This window comes from Gossypium raimondii, chromosome 2 (genome assembly GCF_025698545.1).
Source record: "Gossypium raimondii isolate GPD5lz chromosome 2, ASM2569854v1, whole genome shotgun sequence".
Taxonomy (NCBI): Eukaryota; Viridiplantae; Streptophyta; class Magnoliopsida; order Malvales; family Malvaceae; genus Gossypium; species Gossypium raimondii.
In genome coordinates, this window is record NC_068566.1 from 39,111,860 (window position 1) to 39,117,393 (window position 5,534).

Sequence of the window (5,534 nt, forward strand, 5' to 3'; positions counted from 1 at the left end):
TGAAATTCAAAATTTAGGACTGATGCCCTTAAGGGTAAATCAAGATAGCTGAGACCGAGAGGCAATCTTATTAGGAACCAATTTGTTAGTCCCGAGTTAGTCTGGTGAGATCGAGAGATAAACCAAATTAATTTATCTAATTTGGTAAAATTGAGACCGAGATGTAAAATGGAATCACTTTAGAAGTTTAAGCTATTTAGATCCTTAATTCGATGATTAATGAACCGTATTGAAGTCAACCAACCACCGTTTGTCATTGATTATATAGTTTTACAACTTTGTATGTTTTACGCTTTAGTTCTTTTTAGTTATTAGTTTGTTGATTAGCACAATTACCTTCAATTAATGGCTTGCTGTATTATGCTATTTAGCGACTAGTTATTTGGACTTTTTAATTTCATGTTATTATCTAGAACTCACTCAATTCCTGACTCCTGTGGGTTCAATCCTCGAAGTACTCTTTTACCCCGTTGTACAAATTCTATTACAATTGACCTGTTACACTTGAAAACGACGCATATAGTTATTCTAATTTGATTGTCATATTAGTGTTGATTTCTTCTCTCCTTCACTCACCTGCGAGGAAAAGCGAGAGAGAGGCAGTCAGATGCACCCAAGAAATCTTCCCTTCTTGATTTAATTAGGGGAAATAAGCAAATTAGATCATTGACAACATTCTTTGAATTTTTTGGTCGGAATCACCTTTTTCATCATATTAGACCAGTTATGATTAGTGTGAACTTTATTTAGTTCAAGCAAATTTTCTTCTAATGCATATCGTATCCAATGACAATGAACACCAATGTGTTTTTTAAAGTGATAGGCTAAATTTTTAGCTAAAGAAATAGCACTTTCATTATCACATTTTAGGACATACTTTTTTTGCTTGCGGCCCAATTCTAGTAGAAAATTTTTCATCTATAACATCTCTTTGCACGCTTTAGTTGCTGCAATGTATTTTGCTTCACTGGTTGATAATGCCACATATTTTTGGAGCTTTGACTTCTAAGAGATAACTCCCCTTGAAAAAAAGTCACGTACCCTGATGTTGAGTTTCTTGAGTCAACATCTCCAGCCATATCCACATCTGTGTACCCTCTCACTTTTGGCTTCCCTTTTCCAGAGCACAAATATCTCTTTGATGTGGCACGTAGATACTGAAAAATCCATTTCACAACCTCCCAATGGAATTTACCTGGATTGGAGAGGAATCGACTCACTATTCCAACAACATAGGCAATGTCACGTCTGGTATAGATAATGGCATACATAAGACTCCCAACTGCAGATGAATATTGGACTTTTTCCATTTCTTCTTTCTTTTTCTCACTTGTAGGACTTTGCCTACTACTGAACTTGAAATGTCTAACAAGTGGAACACTAACTGGCTTGGACTTGTGCATGTCTAATCTCTTAAGATCTTTCTCAATGTATTGTTCTTGAGATAGCCATAATAACTTCTTGGAATGATTTCTTATGATATTAATTCCAGGGATTTGTTTTGTTGGGCCTAAATCCTTCATGGCAAAGCAATTACTTAAAGCCTTCTTAAGAGCTGCATTTTTCTTCTTATCTTGCCCAATAGTTAACATATCATCAACATAAAACAATAGTATAATAAAATCTCCACTATCATACCTTTTCAGAAAGACAGCAATCAGTATGTGTTTTCTTAAACTGATGCTGAGTCATAAAAGAATCAAACTTCTTGTATCGTTGTTGTAGTGGTTGTTTAAGACCATAAAGGCTCTTTTTGAGTTGGCATATTAATTTTTTTGTTCCTAGCACTATAAACCCTCAGGTTGCTCTATATAAATCTCCTCTTCTAAATCACCATGGAGAAATGTCGTTTTCACATCAAGTTGTTCAACGTCTAAGTCTAGACTAGCAGCCAGACCAAGTATAACTTGAATAGATGAAATCTTGACCACAGGCAAAAAAATTTCTTCGAAATCAATTCCTTTTTAAGATTGCAGCCATTGACAACAATTCTAGCCTTGTACTCGGGCTTCTTGTTATTCTCTTTAGTTTTGAGTTTGTATACCCATTTGTTTTTTAAAACACGTTTTTCTATGGGTAACTTCACAAGATCATAAGTATGGTTTTCAAAACACGTCTTCTTATGGATAACTCTCTCACGTCGTGATGTCGGTCCTATAAATTTGAAATTTTTACAATTCGCTCCTGATTCATTCTCAGGTTAAACATAAAGCTTTTGTAAACTTCTATAAGACCCAAGAATGATTATTTTTTATATTGTTTGTTTATAATCCATATGTTTCTATGCTTGATGATGTGAATTGTATTAAAATTGATCATAGTTGCTCCAGTAATAAATGTTGCACCTTATTGCTGGGACCCGATGATTGAGTCGGGTATGGGGTGTTACAAATGAGATATCAATAAAGCGAGTCGATCTCTTCTATTAATTGGGCTACCGTTCAAAATGTTAACCCTCTTAAGGAACAATGTTTCAAATGATATTTTTGTATTGGAAAAGATACTAGTTTTTGGTAGGAAAATTGGCTTGGCAAAGGGTCGTTACGTTATTTGATCCTTGATCCATAGCCCCTTGAGGAAATGGCGTTATCATTTAAAGAGGTTCGCTCGACGTTATAGGACCACCATGGCTCCACAATCTCCATTGTCAATCCAATTGAGATCATTGATAAAATTAAAACCATACCTATCATGATTGTCGAAGATCAAAGTTATGTTCTTTACTAGAATTTTTCGAGCACTAGTAGTAGGTTCACTCTTGGTCGTGCTTGTCACCATATCTTGAGCCAAAAAAAATTTACCAAAAGCACTATTGAGTTTGAATGGAATTGGATATGGAAAGCCCCTCTATCGCCCAAACTTTCCTTTTTTCCTTTTGGAGTGTAACCAATTGATTTTATTAACTTCTCAATTCTTAACCAGTAACGATATTTGACCACCTCTCGGAGTGCTAACGTCAAGAGTGAAAATTACTGCTACAAAATATATGGAATTAGGCAGTGTCTGTAAGTATACAGGTCAGATTGGAATATAAATTGTTACAACAAAACAAAGAAGTATTCTGAGGGTCGTACCTAGATGAGGCTTGATTAGATCAATATTAATTTCTATACCATTAAGTCTAAATAGTACTGATTCGAAGCCATAGTACGATGAATAATTCAAAAGAATTAAATAAGAGTAAAAGATGTAAAAAGTATTAAAAAACAGAAATAAAAGGATTATGAATCTCTCAATGGAATAACTAGAAAACTAACTCGCTTCAATGTTCACTGTTAACTCCTAATTTAGGGTTCTATTTAATCAGCTAGTAGTTAACCAAGTTATTACCTCTCAGCCTCTGACTAACCTAACTAGTCGATAAGAACTACGTATCTCTCAACGTCAAAGTTCATACTGAGACAAGCTAAGTGATGCTCCATAGACTATTCTCTCGACCTCGTTTATCTAGATAAGTTTCTAGGGTTGTCAAGCCTAGGGTTTATGTTCTCTCAACCAGAGCCAATTGATCTGACAAGTAACCCTAAAATAATAATTAACTATTCCCACATCCACTCGTTAATATCCCTCAGATCTTTAGTTACCCATGAATCTAAATGCAAAAATCCCTAGATTGAATTTAAACATTGATGCAATATTGAAAGATAAAAGATAGAATAAAGACATCAATTCAAAATATAATTGATGTGCAAAAACTTAAAGATCCAAAATAATGTTGAGCAAATCACAATATTAAACACAAACAGGAATCATTGAAGAACTGAACTAAAAAATAAAAACATTACAAAAACCAAAACCTAATTTAAGAATATTACTAAACTAAAAGGTACAAGGTCCTCAATTAAGTTTTGAGCATTCCTATTTATAGAAGTCCTGTTAGATGACTTATTTAGACCAAATAAAGATGACTGAGCATGACTAAATTGAGCTGTACAGATGAAAACACCCTTGATGTTTTAACTAACCTCGTCACAGTTGTGTCGAAACACACTCAAGCCCGTGTCGTAACACCGAAGGCAATATACTCCAATGGCAGTTTGGAAGGTATGTCGCGACATCCTCTGGTGCGTGTCGCAACATGGATAGTAGTATACTTCCTAGGCATTCTTAATGGTGTATTATGACATAGAGACTACACATTGCAACATAATAGGCAGTCCACTGACTCTTTGGCTTAAATAGGGGTCCTACACACTGAACTAGAACGTTAGTCCTCCCTTAGGCCCAAATTGGCCTAAAAGGTCATAAAACACTCCAAATTTCTCGTTTTATTAACTAATTACTCTAAATGGAAAATTAACAAAAATATTAATTATTTGCTAGAAAACAAGTTCCTTAAGTATTAGAAAGGACCTAATTAGCCACAATGAATTGCGACAGATCAAACTCCCTTACACTTAAGTAATTGCTTGTCCTCAAGAAAACCAAAAACACATGCAACGAATAAGCTAACAAACAAAAAATAAAAGACAAACCTTAAGCATATTTTAGACAAATGTCTAGTTAAAAACATAGAAAATAGATAAGCTTGTTAAAAGTACAACTTTAGCAGGATATATAATCAATTCTGAATTTTCAAGTTGAAACAGAAGAGTTCATTGAGTTACAAAGTGAACAAGTAAAAGTTCACCAAATATATTTTTCCATCAAAATGAATACATACATATAAAATTTATATTAGGCAAAGATAAATAATTGGCATCTTACTTTCTCAATCTAATTTTCCTCCATGAAAAGATTTACCTAAGTCACATAGGGCTTTTCGACTTGTAACATTCTAAGGCTTAAGGTTGGTTCGAATTTCAAGAATAGGGCACTTCAAAATGGTTCAAGCGCAAAATTAGTTTGGCACATCATATTGTACCCTGCACACCCCCTAATATACATTTAGGCTCACCTCCTTTTATCTCATTCTTTCACCTTCCTTTTCTCTCTTTTTGTAAGACACAATATGATACTGGTAGATACATTCAACTTAGGGAGTTTTTGTGCAACACAAATGAAAGTTCCTAATATTTTTTTGGTTTTAACTTGATCACTTTATTTTACTTGTTTTCACTCACATGGCTTTTAACCCCTTCTATGCTTTTATGTCTCTCACTTTACTTTTAACCCTCACAATGCTTTTGTTCTCTCACTATTTTTATTTAAGCACTTAACTTGCAAGAATCATATACTTAATATATCATATTGTTTCTTACATTTTTACTTTTGATTTTTAATTTCAAAACCACCTTGATTTATCTACTTATCCCTCAATATGTATAGCCCGATGTCTAAGTTCATGCATTCAATTCAAGGACCAAAAATGGAGGATAATTAGATATTATTTACAGTTTCGGGTTTCTTTATGAAGGTTCGTCAAGAAGTGGATTTAGGATTCAATCAAGGTACTAGGGAATTATATACATGGTTGGCTTTTTGGCTCGTGGTTACACGAAACAATGCCTTAGGTCATTCCTAGGTGCTTCAATGTTCATGAATTCGATTAAATTTAAGGTGTAAAATTCCAATTACCTATCATTCATCCCAAC